A 20,681-nucleotide genomic window follows, 5' to 3' on the forward strand; every position below is an offset into this window, starting at 1 on the left:
AACAGTCAAGGACAGCTGGTTGAGATGAAGAAAAATTCAGCCAAAATAGAGACATTAGCTGGAGTCAGTGCTCTGAGTTTCAATGAAGAATCTGACAAAGGCCACATTATGCTAAATAAGGACCTCATGAAGAAGAACAAGATTTATGATCTCAGAGCTGCAATTTATCAAACTGGAGTTACAGATCCAGAGCTGAGAGAGATCAAAAGACAAATGATTACAGCTCTTGAAGAAGCAGAAAAAGAACTCCTCAGAGGATACTTAAAGACTGCTCATGGTGTCTATGAAGTTAGGGAGTAAAAGTTTCTGTAAGTTTTAAAAGTTTTCTGTTATATAGTTAAACTCTGTTGCATTTGACTTAACTGTTTTGACATCATCAATTATCTGTTAACTTGCACATAATTTATTCATGCACAAGTTGGGGGAGATTGTTAGATATAATTGATGATTACTGATGTTCTTAAGGTTTGTTTTAGAACAGGAATCATCAGAGTTTAAACTGGAAGCTGATCAGAGTTTAGCAAAGTCTGACAGAGTTTAGCAAAGTCTGACAGAGTTTAATAAAGTCTGATCAGAGTTTACATAGTCAAGACTCGACAGAGTTTACACGTGGAAAGAGCTCAGAAGCGGATATACTTCAAGGAAGGATAGAAGCTGAGGAGTGATTTGCTGACTATGGAAACTAAACAGAAAACTGGAGCAATCTTTGATTGATAGATTTATTAGCTGATTTATAGGATATCAAATCAGAGATTGATTTTGTAACTGTGTCTATATAAACACAGATTAGGGTTACTCTATAGGAGTGGAGTTATCGAGTATATTGTTAAGAACCCTAGCAGCTCTTAGTGATACAATATAAATCACTGAGAGAGTTTTTGTAACCATTAAAAGCTTTGTGAATATAAGAGTTTATTGATTCCAATTACTCATATTGTCTTACTGTTTTACAGATTGTGATCACTATATCATATTATATAGTGAGTTTAAAGGACCTAACATAAATTCTAAGTGGGAGAGGAATTAATATGATATTAAATCCCATGGTCTCCATCATTGTTTGTATGTAATTTAACATAAAGATGAATATAAATTATGTATACGTCACCCATCGTGGCATGTAATTTATGGTGTTTAGAATGTTATAGATATTACTGGAACAAACTTCTTAAATTAATACGAATAGATACAAATTTTCTTTATCTCTGATTTGAGGCGATTTCTAAGGCTTATGGGTATTAAGTGAGACCGATGTGACTCCTCCACTGCCTAGAATTCAAACCAGACACGAATATTGAATTGAAGTATTCTATTCAAAGAATATTGGAAGGTATACATGCCGCCCATCGTGGCGTACCAAGTTCCATAGGTTTCGGATAATTTAAGATTTGATGATGGTATACACTTAGCTATGAAAAATAATATAGACCACCCCAACGTGGCTTATTGTTTAGTAATAGGACCGAAGTAACGTTTAAACAAATTTAGGTGGTATACATGTCACCATCGTGACGTACCAGAAACTTATGGTGTTTAAACGTTAGTGCATTTACTTTTAATAATTGTTAGAGTAACCAATAGGTCTTAATTTTTAATGCACCCTTCTCTATGTGTAATGTAATTTTTTCATGCATGATTCTCAGGATAAAATAGGCTTTAATCCACTGTTCATCATACTTAAGGATAACAAACTTACCGGACCTAACTATATTGAATGGAAACGTAATTTGGACATTGTGTTGACTGCTGAGGAGTACAAGTTTTGCACTTATGAACCCAAGCCTGAGCAGCCCGCTGCTGATGCTCTTGATGAGGAGAAAGAGTATTATAAGCGGTGGATAAAGGCTGATGAGATGTCGCGATGTTACATTCTGGCAGCAATGTCGGGTGTTTTGCAGCATCAGCATCAGGCTATGGCCACTGCTTCGGATATGCTCTTTAATCTTAAAGAACTTTTTGAAGATCAGAATAGGGCTGCTAGGCAAGTAGCCATGAAGGCTTTAATGAACACTCAGATGGCTGAAGTTACACCTGTAAGGGATCATGTTCTCAAGATGATGTCACATCTGAATGAGATAGAGATCCTTGGTGCTGAGCTTGACGGGGAAACCCAGATTGACATTGTCCTTATGAGCTTGCCCAAGAGTTTTGAGCAGTTCCGCTTGAATTACAACATGAACAAGAGGCAGTACAGTCTTGCGGAACTGCTGACTAAACTTCAGGCAGCTGAAGGATTGTTTCGCCAGAGTGTTCAAGTGAATGTGGTTGAGAAAGGTTCTTCCTCTAAGCCGAAAGGCAATAAGAAGAAGAAAAAGGCTCAGACACAGCAAGCTTTGAAGGCAATGGGAGTTCAAGGTGGTGTGAAAAAGCCTTAGGGGAATTGCTATCGGTGCAAGCAGTCGGGTCACTGGAAAAAGGATTATCCTCTTCCTAAGAAGACAAACAATACTGGTATGTCTCTTTCTCTAGTTATAGAAACATTTATAGCGGCTATATCTACGAGCACTTGGTGTGTAGATACTGGAGCCACTGATCATGTTTGTAACTCTATGCAGGGGTTCCAACAATCCAGAATGCTTAGAGATGGTGAGATCTACGTGTTCATGGGAGATGCTACGAAAGTAGCAGTAGTTGCAGTAGGAGTTATTCATTTATCTTTTGGTTCTGATAGGATTTTGGTTTTGAACAATTGTCTTTATGTACCTTCTTTTAGAAGGAATTTGATTTCGGTTTCTAAACTTGCTATGGATGGTTATAATGTTTGTTTGGATCGTAATCTTTCTATTATGATGAATAAACGGATTATATGTTCTGGTACATTGCAAGATAATTTGTATATAATTAATCCTAGTCAACCTGCACTGCAACTACAAGATAGGGTATTGAACAACACATCTTTTACCTCTACACTACAACAAAACTGGCATCAGACAACACTAGACAGACAACGGACGCTGAAAAAAGTGTTGGCCGAAACAAAGACACAACACTTTATTTTCGTCCTCGAACAACTATTGTCTAACACCTACTACCTACAACGGTTAAAAAACTGTTGTCTAGTAAATTTAATCAGACAACGGTATCTTAATTGTAGTATTGTCTAATGATGCACATTAGACAACTGTTTTTAGAGCCGATGTGTGAAGAAACTTCAGACAATATTCCGAGAAACCGTTGTTGTAATGAGACAAGTGTTTTATTTGTTGTGTTGTTTACGAGCAGTTCAAACAAGGGTTCCACATAGTGTTGTGTGACTGGGAAGGTAACATACAAGTGTTTTTGTTAGCATCGTATCATGGCCTTATAGACAAGCCTTTAACTAATAAAACATTGTCTGATTGAATGACTTTTAAGAAAATAAACGTACATAAGAGAGTGCAAATATTCAAAAGTCCTAACCAAAATTATAACAAAAAATAGTCAACTTCTTCATAGTCATAGGTTTTCTTGCATTAGATCAAGAATTGATCAAGGAAATGCGAATTTTTAACTCTTAAAATTGAAAATTTATTATACAACGGTTTCCTTCCCATAAACCATTGTCTACACTATTTTTATACAACGGATTTTCCCTGAAGCGTTGTTTGAGCCTAATTTAGACAATGGATTATCTTACAATGATATACCTTTGGTAACGGTTGTGTCATTTTCAATGATACAACATAAGTGCGTATATAAACTGTTGTCTGTTAGACACTACAGGACAAAAAATACCTTTTTACAATAAGTCAAAATTTACGTTTGATTTCTATTGTTAAAAAAACATACAAAATAAACATTAAATTTTTTGATTTTTTTTATACATGACTAATATTGTTAGTTCTCGACATCCGTACGGTTAGATCATCGAAAAAAATATTTATAAATTAATATCGAGCTAATTTTATACATAACAAAGATTCTATCCAGTACTTTGTGAATTGTAAACATGAAACACATACTAATACATAAGTCCGAACTACAAAATTATTTTGATATTACAAATGAACAATACATATTTTCATAAATGCATAATATAAATATATTTATTATGACAAAAAGTACAAAACCAAGAATTGATCAAGAAAATGCGAATTTTTAATCCTTAAAAAAGAAAATTTGTTATATAACGGTTTCCTTCTCATAAACCGTTGTCTACACTATTTTTATACAAGGGTTTTTCTCCGAAGAGTTGTTTGAACCTATTTTAGACAATGGATTCTCTTACAACGGTATAACTTCCGGAACAGTTGTGTCATTTTCAATGACACAACATAGGTGCGTATAAAAACCCTTGTCTGCTGGACACTACAAGACAAATTTTACCTTTTCACAATAAGACAAAATTTATGTTTGACTGGTATTGTTAAAAAAACATACAAAATATATATAAAAAAATTTGAATTTTTTTATATATGACTAATATTGTTAGTTCTCGACATCCGTACGGTCTGATCATCGAAAAAAAATATTTATAAATTAATACATAGCTAATCGTATATATAACAAAGATTCTATTCAGTACTTTCTAGATTGTAAACATAAAACACATACTAATACCTACATCATAACTACAAAATTATCTTCATTGTACAAATGAACAATTTATATTTGCATATATGCATAATATAAATTTATGTTTTAAGATAAACAATCGAAAAATAAAATTTTATCAAGGAATAGAGAATTTTTAACTTTTGAAAAGAAAAATTAATCAAAAAAAGTTTTGTTCCCATAAATAATTAATAATTAATACAATGGTAATCCCAAAAATGATTACTAATGAATAATTGATACAATGTTAATCGTATATATAACAAAATTTTTATTGTGTACTTCCTTAATTATAATGTTAAACACATACTAATACCATTTTATAATATTTTTCAATTATTAATACTATATAAATAACAAAAAAATTACTCAAAAAAAAATAGCACATCTATCTAGCTAGGTGAAAAAATGAGCGGGGTTATTTACCCCAAAATAACAATTAGTATCCACAAAAATATTCAGTTATTTATATTACAATTATATTTAGCTCTTAAAATATGCTAATTTCAATTAATTTAAATTTAAGTATATAATATGTAATATGTAATAATATTACATAATTCAAGAAAATATATTAAATATTTTGATAATCAACTATAATTAAATATTTAAAACATTCAATTTTTTCATAATTCAACTAGACAATATAATAAAATATAATATTTTTAATACTTATAATACAATTTTGTATGTCAAACTTTGGAGCTGAGCCATTTCATTCCCCCCACATAATTTTTCGTTTCCCCCCTTCAGCATTATCCCAAATTTTGATTTCCCACTTATCTTTCTTCTTCTGCATCTCGGACTCCGATAGCAGGTTTTCCCTCCTTATGCTTCTCTCTCAGGTGTCTATTTTCTTTTCTCTTTTCTCTCTGGCCATCTAGCTCTATTCTCTTCACTCTCTCCAATAATCTCTCTCTCGCTGTCTCTCTTCTTTGTCCGACTCTCTCTTCTCTTCTCTCTCGCGGCCGCTCTTCTCTTTATCCTCTTTTTGTTTGTGATTAGGATTGTTTTTATCGTACTAACAGTTGTTTTTGGCTTGATTTGTAAGTGCAGTGTGTTGATTCTCTGGAGTAGCTAAAGGAGAATTAGGATTTGATTCGCATCTTCATTCCCCTTTTGCAGGTCCAAACCCTAGATTCTCAATTGATATTTTTTTTTAATCAGTTGCATATTGAGTATGAATGTGTCACTAATTGTTCACCGCCGTATGAATGTGTGTGTTTGATATTATGCTTGCCAAATCTTAGTGCTTCTGTAAATACTAAATGTAAATATGAAAGTTCTGCCTCATCAATGAGTTGCTAAACTATGGAGTTAAACTGTCTTTGATTACATAATACAGCATAATACAGTATATTTTTAGTCAGCTGCTGGGCTTTTGATATAATTGCAAATAAAAACAGGCAGCAGAGGTAGAGGAGAGACCCCAAAAATCACTGGAAAAAAACCCAGCAAGAGTATCAAGATTTTCTTATGCGTTGTATTGCACATCACCTTGGATTTTCTAAAGGCAGGCCTGTTGCAGCCTGCATCATACACAAATGCCTAAGGCAGTGGAGATCATTAGAAGTCGAAAGAACTAGTATTTTTGATTGAATCATACAAACAATTGGCCATGCTATTGAGGTGTGTATATGTTCTTAAATCAAATTACGTGGCCTGCCATATTTAATTGTTGGCTTGGTAATTTAAGATATGCTTCTGTGATTGTAGACACAGGACAACAATGAAACTTTAGCATATTGGTTATCAAATGCAATGACTCTTGCTCTTGCTGCAATGTTCACTAAAAGCCGGTGGTGCTCCTGGTGTAAATACTATATGTAAATACAGTTGTGCCTCATGAATGAGTTGCTTTTGCTTTCGGTTGATAAATTTAATCATAGTCATAGCTGATTAGTTGCTTATGTTCCCGTTGTCTTCTTGCAATTGCTGTGCCTTTTCTGTTTGACAGGATTTGTTGGGCCTTTTCTGTTTACACTTTGTTCATTCTTACCTGTGCACATTGGATTCTCCATGTATATTATATAATGCTATTTTTTTTACAAAAAATTAATTCTATGGAACAATATATCACTAAGAACCACTGTCCATGTCACATTCAGGTACTCGAAACAAGGGGACGGATGTTAACAACCTTTAAGTGATGGTTTGTAGCCTGGTATGGTCATTTTCTCTGAAATTGTCCAAACATTTATCCTCACAGATTTCTGCTATTATTATGTCAAAGGTTAGTTTTAAGCTTTTTCCCTGTTGATGATCATTTATGTTTTGGTTTTCCCAGAATTGTTCTTCATGTTGTTTGAAACAAGTTTTTCCAGAGTATATATTGTTCAGTTGCATGTATAAAGTGTCTAATTTGTCTCACAAAAATAGCAGATAGAGTTTGTTGCTTTTACTTCGTGATAGTTTACTTGACATCATTACAAACAGGTAAAGTTCCATGGCCAGATGCAATTATCCACAAGTCATTCTATTACACAGATGCAGTTACAACCATGGCCAAGGGCATGAAATGGAGTTGTGGTCAAGAAGACGAGGAGTACGGAGTGGATCTTAAAGCCTTGCTTCTTATGTGCCTATGAAACATAACAAGATTTTAAATTTTTGTATGTGGCTGTATGTTGTTACTATAGTTGTTAATGAAAACTTTTGTTACTCATTTATGGCTTGTTAATTATGTTCTCCAGCATAGTTAATTAGGTTATGTAAAACCATTGTCGGACATAACTAAATACAAAAGGAAAAGAAAAAGAACACAGTTGTCCTAAGCCCGACAAACAACACAATATTAAGAATAAAATCGTTGTCTAAGACATATACAAATAAGTAAATAGCAGTCTCAAACCATTGTCTGAAGCAATATTACTCGAGCATCTGAAAATAAAAACCGTTGTAGATTAGCTTTCACACAATTGTTCTAATATACAGACTATTGTTATATGGAGCCTTACACAAGTGGCCACTTCTGTAAGACCGTTGTACAAGCTAGTAAAACATGAGCCTTTATCACGCAAAAATTCTTGTCTGATACTCTTACTAACAAGTGAGTAAACCATAAACTGTTGTAGAAACTCCTAACAACAACACAAATCCAAAATATGGCTGTTGTTGTGAAATGTTTATAACAACACCTTCTGAAATGATTCCGTTGTTGTTTCCGGATATAACACAACACGCAGCTAAACATAAACCGATGTGTTTCTTTATTTCACACAATGGTTCGTACCGTTGTCTGAGGCGCGTATCAGACGGCATCGCAATAGACCACGGTTTTCTTGGGTATCAGACAACGGGCAAAAACCGTTGTCTGATGCTGTTTTTGTTGTAGTGCTAATAAAAGAAAGGAACCTTCTAGTTTGAACCAAACATATCTTTGGCACTTGAGATTAGGTCATATTAACTTGAGGAGGATTCAAAGACTGGTAGTAGACGGGCCTTTAGGCTCATTGGCAGTGGAGCCATTTCCAGTTTGTGAATCCTGCTTGGAAGGTAAAATGACCAATAGGCCTTTCAAGGCAAAGGGGAATAGAGCCAAAGAAGTGTTAGGATTGATTCACTCTGATTTATGTGGACCTATGAATATCCAAGCAAGAGGTGGTTATGAGTATTTTGTCACTTTTATTGACGATTATTCTAGATATGGGTACGTTTATTTGTTGCGCCGTAAGTCTGAGTGCTTTGATAAATTCAAAGAGTACAAAGCTAAAACGGAGAAGCGACATAATAAAAGTATCAAGTCACTACGATCTGATCATGGTGGCGAATACTTGCTTGGGGAATTCAGGGAATATTTATCAAAGAATGGGATAGAATCCCAGTTGACTACACCAGGCACACCCAAGTCATTCGGATTATTCGGATGGTATTAGAGAGTGTTAGATCGATGATGAGTTATTCGGATTTACCTAAGTCATTTTGGGGACATGCGTTAGAGACTGCAGCTTATCTTCTAAACTTAGTACCTTCTAAGTCAGTTCCTAAAACACCTTTAGAATTGTTGACCGGGGACAAACCGAGTCTGAGACACATTCGGATATGGGGTTGTCCAGCACATGTGCTGAACAAGAACGCGACTAAGCTAGAATCTCGTACAGAAGTAAAGATGTTTGTAGGCTACCCCATGGGAATAAAAGGTTATTTATTTTATAGTCCTAAGGATCGGGATGTCACTGTTAGCACCAATGCAAGATTCTCATAGGAAGACTATATAATGAATCACAAACCCATGAGTAGTATCGTTTTAGAGGAACTAGTGGGAGGGACGAATAATGAACCTGTAGTACAAGTAGAACAACCACAACAGACTGTGCAACCGGTCACTAATACCGCACCAGTTCCTCGTCGTAGTGGGAGGGTTGTTCGACAGCCCGACATATTCATGTTTTTGGGAGAGTCTTCAGACTTGGTCACTGGTGAACATGATGATGATCCCCGAACATACGAAGAGGCAATACAAGACAAAGATGCAAGTCTTTGGCAAAAGGCAATGGATTCTGAGATGGAATCAATGTATTCTAATCAGGTCTGGGATCTCGTGGAACCACCCAAAGGTATAAAACCTATTGGATGTAAGTGGGTCTACAAGAAAAAGAGGGGATCAGACAAAAGGGTGAAAGCCTGGAAAGCAAGACTTGTTGCGAAAGGGTATACTCAGAAAGAAGGTATCGATTATGAGGAAACCTTTTCGCCGGTAGTCATGCTTAAGTCAATCCGTATTCTTTTATCTATAGCAGCTCATCTCGATTATGAGATTTGGCAAATGGATGTGAAGACAGCTTTCCTTAATGGAAATCTTGAGGAAACCATCAATATGCAGCAACCAGAGGGATTCATTAAAGAAGGCCAAGAGCATCTTGTATGTAAGCTGAAGAGGTCTATTTATGGACTTAAACAAGCTTCTAGGTATTGGAACATTCGCTTTGACCAGGCAGTCCAGTCGTATGGATTTGATCAATGTCCAAGCGAAGCATGCGTGTATAAGATATGTGAGGGAAATGCAGTGGTTTTTCTAGTGCTTTATGTTGATGACATTTTACTCATTGGAAACAATGTTAAGATGTTGTCTTCAATAAAGGCATGGTTGTTAGGTCCAGATACGATTGTAGAAGGGGGGGTTGAATACAATCGATACCAAATTATCGCAGAAGTGAATCTGATTGAATATGACTTGTTAATCAGATTATAATCAATTAATATAACAATGTTTGAGGTCGTTATATAATTAAAATGGTTCAGTTTTAATGTCCACTAAAGTTCGTAGAATAAATTCGACAGGGTATATTCTAGATTTAGTGATTAAAACAACCAGGTTATCAAAGCACAGAAAACTGTGGATATAACGATCAAGCAAGTTACGAACAACTTGAAAGCTTTACGAATGCTTTGAATATCAAAGTGATGAACACTTGAAATGAAGAATGCTAAGCCATATATATAGGCAAAGCATTGTACTTGTAAGACAATGAAAAGACAAGACAAATAAGCTTGCAAAGACAAAACAAGAAGGGTAAGACAATTATAAAGCAAGGGAAGACAATTCTGGATTGTCTAACAAACCTAAAACAAGGCAGAAAGACAATTAATAACTAGCAAGACAATACAGGACTTCGGTAGGACAATTCTAATTGTCTTGGCAGGATTTTACTTTCGGCCAGACAATTCTATTGTCTTGCAGGCAATCAAAAAGCTTCGGTAAGACAATGTGATTGTCTTGCAGACCCCCTTCAACATTCGGTCACACAAAATCAGTTGTCTTGCAGGAGGCATGACTCATTCGGTAAGACAATGCTTGATTGTCTTGCAGGTTTTAATTGCCCACTTCGGTAAGACAAAGTCCAATTGTCTTGCGTAGCTTCAATTACCCCTAGTTGATAATTCGGCCAGACAATTCTATATTGTCTTGCAGCATACACATCTTTTCCAATAAACAGACCGGCAAGACAATTTATAATTTTCTTGCTGCGTTGGTATAGATGAATAAATGTAATATGTAGTTTAAATTAAATAAAGAATTATCCACTTAATTAAGTTAATTATATATATTCATAAATTAAATTAATTCGAGAGTGAATTAATTTAATAAATAAATTACATAATTAATATAATTATTCAAGAAGTGAAATAATAGTCCATTAATAATTTAAACACCCATTCTTCTGTAGAATGGCATCCTGTCTTCTTTAAACTTCAATAACTTCTCCTTGATCTGTCGAACGAACGAACTACCACTTCTGCTTGACTTCAAATATTTAAATTGAATAACTGATACACAGATGTACTGTCTGGTTCATCTGTATCTAGTTAAATCAAATATTCTCTGTCAAATAAACATTAAGAATTTGGTTTGTTCGTCGAGTCTTCGTCTTGTAGGTACATCTTCATTAAATGGAATCTTCTGATAAAATAAAGTATAGAAACTTTATATCTTCTGAACTCCTGGAGGTGCCATAAAAGATTATTTGTGCACTGAGGCTTGAACATATTAATGAACTTCTTTCAGTGGTGTGTAGCAGCATCCTGGAATTTATCTGACATATAATTCCCATAAATCATTTGACGTTCTTCGTACGGATTCCGATGACTTGCTATTTACTGAGCTTTCTTATCTGAGTTGAGTTGTACCTCTTTAAATACAAATAAGCTGAACATATGCCTTTCAATCTCCCCCTATTTGTTTGTTAACATAACATGCAAATTTCCTAGAGGATAACTCAACTAACAGATAAGACAAAGATTTAAACAAAGGAATGTAAATAGCAAAAGTTTATGGCTTTGCATTAAACATTAAACCATGATAATTAATAGATTACAAAAGGATGTTCCTCGAACATATCTAACAAATATCCTAATCAATCTATTCACTCAGAACGAGTGACTTCTCCTTCTTCAGCATCTGAACAGTGAATAATTGGAGTAGAAGGCTCATTCTGAGTAGGCTCTTCAGCTGCAGTGGATTCTCCACGCTTCTTTCTTTCACGAGCAAATGGAAGATGATATTGAACTTCTATGTCCACAGGGTCTTCGATGAAATCTGCTGGCTAAGATTGGTTGATATACTTCATCTCACTACGCCATAAGTGCTCATATGCAACGCTCAAGAGTGTTGCCTTATACCCCAAATGGTGTTGCCTTAGGCACGAAATCGAGATATGCAACACTTCCTGAGCGTTGCATATGCGAGCCTTGCCTTTGACCTATAAGGCAACGCTTATGGCTATCTAATGCAACACGATTATCCATTGTATTATACCTATAATGCAACACCGCAGTTTCATAAAGGCAACACTTATTGGTGTTGCCCCTAAAGATGGACACGCAACAAAGGTGGGTCCCACTTCATCTGCCACGTCAGCTGGGTCCCTCCTGACACGTCACCTGGCACGTAAGCTGGGTCCATCTGCCACGTCATTGATGAGTCACTTGCCATGTCATTGATGAGTCACTTGCCACGTCATAGTTGGGCCCCACATGATCCGAATTTTTAGTGGGTCCCACATAGCTTTTGCAACACTGGCGACACTGATAAATGATATATGAAACACTAAATAAATTCAAAATTGCAACACTGGAAAAAGTAAAATGCAACACTTTTTATAAAAATTTTGCAATAGCAGTTTTGGACATTCATAAATCCCTTCCTAATTAAACAAGCCATCAACCAACAAAGCAACCCTGTCATAATCTTCTACCAAACCAACAGTCACAAAATCCAACTAACTACCAATCCCAACAACCAACAAAATAGCTAAGTACTAAATCTTTCAATGGCTTAAGACAGTAACAAATCTGCCATACTACATAGATTAAGTTCAAAATAACCAACTCTTAATAGTTCTAGATAATAGCAGAATAACAGGACTATGATGTGGCCCCTCCTTGAGTCACAGGAGTGCCGTTGTCATCTTGATCACTGGATACCGTAGCACAAAAGTCCCCGATATTTAATTTTAGATCAGGATTTGCATCCCCTAGTTTTTTCAGTACCCAAGTTAAATTTTCCTGCACTTTGCGGTTAACTTTGGCTTCCAGTTCAATTTCTAAGTCATGCTTGATCTTTGTGGTCAACTCCTGCACATATTGTTCCGTAGGAATTGCTGCCGAACCAGAGCATTGACCAGTTTCCTTTGTACCGGCTCTTCCTACTAGCCAATCACGTGAATGTTCCTTGTCGCCGCTAACCATTAAATTTGCTTCAACTTCTTGTCCAGAAGTAACTAGTTTCTTGATCGCGGTCTACAAGAAAATGATACACCAGATTATAAAATGAATTATGAAGATAGATTTAATACTACTTGAAATGTCCTTACCATTCTTTTTTCCACTTTTTCAGTATTTGACTTGTACTCTTACCCGGGTTTTCGCTTACGGGTTTCCAGAAACACTTCCGCATCTGTTGGCGAGGCAAGGTCGGGGCTTTTCTTTTTCTGCAATTATTGAAGAAAAGGAAAACAATTTAGCTCAATTTGAATTCAGTAGAAGTTAATGGGCATCAATTGCATCTGAAAATGATCAATTAATGGACATGTACTGTTATCCAAAATTCACTTTCACAGTATATTATAAGATAAGGATATATACCATCTCCTCCCGAACTTGTGCTAGTGTTTTTGGACCCATAGTGTGTGTCTCAGTTAAATTACTACGACGGGCAGTATTGTTCCTTGCCAGTTTCTAGAAAATAAAAGAGAAAAATAATAAAATTTACATTAATCTTGTAGTTATCCTTGTAAATCAGGCAGAACATAGATTATGCAGATTACATAATTTTTTAAATAGCATGCTAATTAAATGTAATTAAATTAGCATCCAACATAGTAGATATAATACCTTAACTTCATCATCTCCCCAGTATGCCAGGAGCAGCTTAAAGTCCTCTAGTGAAATTTCTTGGGGCCTTTTTTCCAACCTTTCCGCGTCAGTTTCAAGGCTGGTATAGTACTTGGTCTTAAAACGACTTTTGTGAAGCCTCCAAGCAGCATTGAGTGTGTTGTACACTCATTTTCTACCTTGTTCAGGAATGACATACTTAGCCTAAAAATGTAAATATCGAACATAAAATCAGTTATTTATACTGTTACGATATAATGCAAAATTAAGTATGAACTAATGCAATTGTGTGGACTACATACCAATTACAATATAATTCATAAGTATGAACTACATGACAATCAACTAATAAAATGTACCAGAGTTTGTTCCCATAATTGCTTCTTCAGGCTGTCAGGAACTACATGCCAATTTACGTACGTAAGTGACACGTTATCCCTTGCTAGTGTTCCCACAAAATTACTGAGCTCTGTGATAATTTTCTGATTATCCGAAACGGGTTGATGATCTTCATTCAACGTAATGACAACTTTATTTTCAGCTGTCCTTGCATGAACTTTAATCATTTTTGTAGGTCCCCTGGGTTTTCTAGGAGCTAGCATATCATATTCCATGCACAGAACAAATAAAAAAAATTAATTCACTACGGCTCATAGTGAAATAGGAAACAAAAAACAAAGAATGCATTAAAAATGAAAACACGAGGTAGATCAATAAATCCAGATTGCCAGGCTAATTAAATAGAGTAAAAATGGAGCATAAAGTCAATTTCTTAATTACTGTCAGAGGAACATATTTATATTTAATATATATTAATTCACTACGGCTCATAGTGAAATAGGAAACAAAAAACAAAGAATGCATTAAAAATGAAAACACGAGGTAGATCAATAAATCCAGATTCTCAGGCTAATTAAATAGAGTAAAAATGCATGTACACAGCACCTTTAACAGCTTCCTCCTCATCTGTAGCTTGGTCCACATTAAGTTCAGGAACATCATCCTCTTGTAATTGAGGTGCAGTACTCAATTTTTGTTGTTCCCGCAGTGCTAGATAAGCATTTATCGAACCGGGAGGTACTCCATTGACTGCCTTGTTCAACAATTTGGAACAAGTTGGTTTTACAGTAGGTGCACGATAAGAACTTGTCACCTCCTTCTCAACTGCAGCTTTCTTCCCTTTGTTCCTGACGGGAGTGGCGACATGTGTCGATTCTCTTTCAATGTCAGCAGGCTCTTGTGCTTTTGTTTGTGCACGAGTCCTACGTCCCACCCCTGTCTTATTTGCCTTGGCAACTCTTTTTCTCTGTAATCATGCAATTGTATCATTATTATCATTTTATCTCTAAATTTGAAAATATACAAAGTGATTAATTGTATCAAATGAACATTAAGGTCTTGCAACTTGTTTATAGAGATCAAGGTCCATGATTGACTTGTTTCGATGTTATTTTATTAGTTTTATACTATAATATAACATGTAATTAATTGTATGTGATTTATGTGCAATAGACGCTACTTTTATGAATGTAAAATAAATCAGTCTATATAAACTTTTACTCGCATTAAGCTTAATTCCTGAGTCCTCGGCCCCGTGTCTAATTTCAGATACATTTCCAAGAATCCTGATTATCATAAAAGTACGAATCTGGCTCCCATCCACACCCTTGTCAGACATAGCCTTTTTATATGACCTTAAGTTTAACTTTTAGTTCTGGCATGTAATTTAATAATTATTGTCATACTACAGTAAGGCGGTGATATATTGTCTAGGTAAATAACAAACCTATTGTAACACTTAGACAATTTTCAACATTCTTACTATACTTAGTTTTGGTCTCTCTCTCTCTCTCTCTCTATATATATATATATATATATATATATATATATATGTATGTATATCCTTGTTTTAGGTCGAAAAGGCACATGCTGGTCTGGACTCACTATCTTTGTCCCTGAATACAATAAATCAGCTCCGTGAGAATTTTATAACTATTCAGAAGTAGGTGCTCTAAGTGGCAGCTTGACAGTACTACATTTTTTAAAAGATATGTATTTAACAATCTATCACCTGTTCTATCTCCAATTTTGATACCTTAAGTGCCCACAAAATTGTAAAATTCAAAATGTGAAGTATAGCTGACTACACAGAAGGTTTATTTGTAAATACAAACAGCCATTATATTCTGAACTTTCGTAATTTATAATAATAAACTATAAGGGATGGCCAATCAGGCTAAATTCAAAGTAAGATTCTTTTTGTGGAGTGGAAGCATTATTGTAAATCAGGAAAATCATTTTAGAAAGATGGAAATGTATTTTGCTATAATTAAAAAATTAAACAAATACATGGTACCTCCATCTCTGATATATCTTCATCACTCTCAACTTGAGGCTCTTTTTCAGGAACGTACTCATCGTCCTCATCAGGATCCTTAGAATGACGGGGTTCTGTCGTGCTATTCTGTCCAGCACCCTCTTTAAGACTAGCAACTAGTCTACGAACCCCATAAGCTTGAAGAACGCCTTCATTTCATTTCATACGATCGAGTCTTTCTTTCTCATAGTTTGTCAATGGTGGATTCTGCAGCAAAAAATAGATCCAACTAACAAGGCTTGACTATGTTTAGAAATTAAAAATAGATCCAACTAACAGCCTCGTTTTCTCCAGTAGTTTCGCATCTGCTTGTATCCTTTTGAAGATTTAATTTCCTTCTCACTGTTGTTCTTTCTTCCTCCTTCTCCAGTTGTTCTTCCTTATTTCGCTTGCTCCCCCTAGGTGACCTCCTAAGTAATTGATTATGCTGCTGGAGTTGTTGTCTTGTGACAAATGTACGCTTTACGGGCTTCTTCGGAGACACAAGCTTCTTTGGAGACACTGTAAAATCAAAAAGATAATATGTACATTATATATGCCAGGGAAGGTGAAACATTATATATAAATATATATATATATATATATATATATATATATGTATATGTATATGTATATGTATACCTCCAATTATATTTTTTCTTGGCCGCACCACTACATGTGGTTGTATTCGAGTCATGGGCTCAATTTCCTTGTCGACAATAGTGTCAACAAAAAACTCAATTTCTTCACCATCTTTGCAGGCTTCTAAGAGTCCGATTAAGTCTTTGTCATCTGTCAAAAGCTCCCAACCAGCCTTTTTCCTTTGCTCATATACACTCCTCCAACTTCAGTGTAACGGAGGTAGTCTCCGATTAAGCACTAGTATGATTGGCCAAGTACTGTGGCTTAAATTCATTGATCCGTATGTGATATACCTTATAAAGCACAAAATTCATTGATCTGTATGTGATATACCTTATAAAGCACAAAATTCTAACAACTTCTTGTGTGAATGCAGCCCTGTATCTCAGCTTGTCTTATGTGGCCCTCTTCACCGCAATCCAGCAGTTATACTGAAATATAGTATAAATATATAAAATCAGTGGTTGACATAAAAACAAAATTCTAATAAGTTAACATAGCAGCATACAAAACACATATTTACTAATTAACATGTTAATCAACATACAAAACTAGTTAACATGTTTATATTTCAGAGAAAAACACATATTTACTAATTCACTTAGCATAGCAGCAGATTACTCGTGATTACCAGTTTTCGACAGGGCTGGACTCCTGTCAGTCAGTGTCAATGATTATTCCTACTTAACTTTTGAAATGATACTACTACTTAATTTATATATCCCCAAGGATTTAAGACATGTCCAGTACTACTACTTTGTAATATAAGACTCTCTGCTTCATATAGTTTCAGACTAAGAAATTCCTTAATGTATATAACTTCATAATGGCATCTAAAATTCTAAACATGTCAACATCCCATTCTGCTAGGAAATTATTACAACAGAACTTTGCATTAGGTTTTAACACTTAATCAGACACACTAAAAAGACAAACAGACTCTTTTCATATTATTCATTAATTATTTGAAAAGCAAGTATTCGGTGTTTACAGGAAAAAGAAAACTTAAATCATGTCTTCAATATTTAGTTATAATGAAACTCAGTATATATTAAGTTCGATCCCACAGAGACTGGTGAATTAAGAATACGCACCTATGCAACAATGTATGAGTAATTTTCACTGCTAAGACAATTAACAAGGATGTGTTCTTTTATACTAATAACTAAATTTACTAATCAAAATCAGAATAGGTAAACACATGGGATTCTAACTTCATTATCGAATTCATCTAGAATTGAAATTACTGATTAACATGTGACTGTTGATCCTAATCAGACAACACGAAAGTAATACATGCCAACTCTCGTTGCACACATATCATACCAATCAAAATCCGCAATTAAGACAGAAATCTCAGGGACACCAACAAAGCTCAGACCCTATATCTCTATAGCGGTAGTGTAAGCAGAGAGGTTTAATAACAGGTCGTCTATCGTGATTACACAGGGTGATAAAAATAGTTCAAGTCTATCACAAATTATGCTTCATTCACATAATCCTATGTTTACATGGCATAGTTCTAAATTCAATCATCCACTCTCGCTTCAGAAAGAATTAACAAACAACTTAGAAGTTAGCTACGCTTCTAAGAAGAATAAGCACGGCGCATGCAAAGAAATCAACATACGTCACAAAATCAAGCAATTAATATTCGTTACTAGACTACATCGATAAATCCATTAGAATCCCATGAAGGCGGTTAGTTCATAATCGAACTAATCGACATCATGGGTTCTAATGAAAACATGATAAATAAAAGACGAGAATTAAGCGGAATAAAAGTGCTTGAATTAATAATAAAGAACACAACGTTAAAGAATTGATGTTCACGATCTCGCTCGAAACTGTCACTTCCTCGCGAAGAACGATCCACTACAAAACTGATAATGTGCTTGATTACAAGAGAAAAACTGATAAAACTATATTACGATTCTACGATACAAGTGAGGCTAGGGTTTTTACACATGAGAAATTAGATACATTGACCAAGTCAACCGGGCCTTGACCGCTTCTAAAATCCATCAGAAAAGCTCCAAAAATCGGCCCGGAACAGCTCTGCTGGGCGCGGCCGCGCTAAACTAGCGCAGGCGCGCTAGTGGGACAGTAGCTAGCGCGGGCGCGCTAAGATCTAGCGCGGGCGCGCTACTGTCTGCCACTGGCAGCCCGTTTCTTCGTTTTTTAGCTCGTTCTCGCGTGCATGCCCTTCCTCGCTCTAGTACCACTTCCGTAGGTGATCACGGTTGCATTTAGCATATGCAACAAGCCCTTTAAACCCCTAGATAGCTCTAGTGGACGAGTGTGTTCTCGTGAGGGTTTGTAGAAGATGTACCCACAAAATCCCAAGTCGTGATGAATCCACAATTCTCTATTCTTGCAAATAATGCACCAAAAACAACCTAAAATGATAGAAAATCACTTCATCACCTCAACTCGTGACCTGCACAGAAAAACACTAAAAACACATCAAAAGACACTAAACACTTAAGTACAACCAACCAATTTAAGTGGAAATGAAGGCCTATAAGTGTGTATAAATACCACTTATCACACCCCCAAACTTAAACTGATGCTTGTCCTCAAGCGTCAACGACACTATACAATAATACAATGCAATGCATGAATGCAACTACGTGATGAATGAGTGAACTATGAAGTAATTGCCTTGCCAATTATAATACCTCAGATTGTGCTAATGTTCTCGCATTTCACTTCTCTCGCTACTAAGTCAATTACTCTTCTATTTACAAGTGTGGAGTGCCAGTGTGTGCAAGCATGCTCTTTTATTGAGACAAGACAAAAACTACTACTCCCACAGAATCCCAATCAAGAATCGTAAAAGTTTAGAACTAACACCCCGTCACTCAAGGCCAACTAAAAGCCAAGGTCCCAAAGAATGTCCACACCCTTCTATTTTATTCACTATAATTTTTTTTTCTTTTTATTGGTGATTAATTGCTCGGTCTAAGGTCAGAGCGCTTCGTAGTGTAAATGCGTTACGAACACCACAAGACTTCACACACCAATTATTCACTCTATTCTAGTGGTTTATTTAACCGTGCAATGGTTGAGATCCCTAAAGATTTATGCACTAGTGCCCATGTAGCGAGGGTTGTTAGGCACAAAGTCCCCTCAGACTTAATTACTCGAGTACTAATGAGCTCAACCTAGTTAATTCTACCACTTATTTTTCTAGTGAATTTTATTTACTACTATTTCTTTTTTTTTTCTATATTTTTTTTCTATATTTTTTTCTAGAAAGGTATATCTACTCCTCAGTTCCCCCAAACTTAAGATTTACAGACCTAAGCTGAAGGGTGCTCAATTCAATCCTAGAATTCAAGGATTTCGTCTAAATCCTATCTCAAGAACATATGTGAATTACAATTTCCAACACAAGCAATTTCCAAGTACTAACCTAGCATTGCAATTGAAATTACTAATCAAGAACTACGCACATAACTCATCATAGGCAATTAACTTGGCTTAACTTCATAATTCATGCAAATGCTCGTGATACTAACTACGACAATTACTACTAAACATGTAAAATAAAAAAATAAAAAAATTGCGAAAAATTAAAAAAAAACGTGAGAAATAATCAAAACAAAAAAAATAAAAAACGTGAACTACATGAACTAACTAACATACATGAACTAACTAACACATGCAATAATAAACAAAATTACAATAACATGCTCTTCCTTAGATTACCACCCCCAAACTTAAAATTTTCAATGTCCCCATTGAAAGCGGTAAAAAGGCTAGAGCACCCACATACCTACTCGGAGTCCGAGTCCTCCCCCTCCTCTGCTGGAGGTGAATCAGGTGGAGGATACTGCATCCCTGCTCCGAATACTGGCCACTGAACCGTGACCCCCTGCGCCTGAAAAGCATTACCAAGAGCTTGTGTCAAGTCAAACGCAAACCTCTGGTGGATGTCATGCATGGTGTCCATCCGTCTCGCTAGCCGGCGATAATGAACATCTCCCATCGGTTCGGAGCTCCTCTCCGTCTGAGAAGTACCAGCTCCAGAAGCTCTAGTACGCTCCCTCCTAATGAACCCTGAGCGTCCCCCTGTCATCTCATCATATATGTACCCGAGGCCTCGAGGGTGGGGAACTCCTCCTTCCCACTCCGTCATCCGGCTGATCGCCGAATGATCAAGCGGTGCTGCTGGTAACTGTAATTGCTCGTTGGCTGGCCAACGAACACCGCTTGCTCGACATAGCTTTGTAACAATTGTGCCATACGGAATGGCACCAGTGGTTCCTCCTTGTAAGAACCTCAGAATCCCCTGATGAATCACATGTCCCAG

At 35.8% G+C, this 20,681-nt stretch overlaps 1 protein-coding gene and 1 long non-coding RNA gene across 2 annotated transcripts in view; one reads left to right on the forward strand and one right to left on the reverse strand.

The window, feature by feature from the left end:
- The window catches only part of LOC135151449 (uncharacterized), a 96,537-nt gene that overhangs the window by 17,759 nt on the left and 58,097 nt on the right, over window positions 1-20,681 (reverse strand). The gene's annotated exons all lie outside the window — the stretch shown is intronic.
- LOC135151081 (uncharacterized) lies at window positions 5,259-7,185 on the forward strand. Its single transcript, XR_010289551.1, has 5 exons — window positions 5,259-5,378; window positions 5,590-5,658; window positions 5,940-6,162; window positions 6,642-6,766; window positions 6,970-7,185. It is a non-coding gene; the product is annotated as an uncharacterized LOC135151081 (long non-coding RNA).

The sequence above is a fragment of the Daucus carota genome, chromosome 3 (genome assembly GCF_001625215.2).
Source record: "Daucus carota subsp. sativus chromosome 3, DH1 v3.0, whole genome shotgun sequence".
Lineage (NCBI taxonomy): Eukaryota > Viridiplantae > Streptophyta > Magnoliopsida > Apiales > Apiaceae > Daucus > Daucus carota.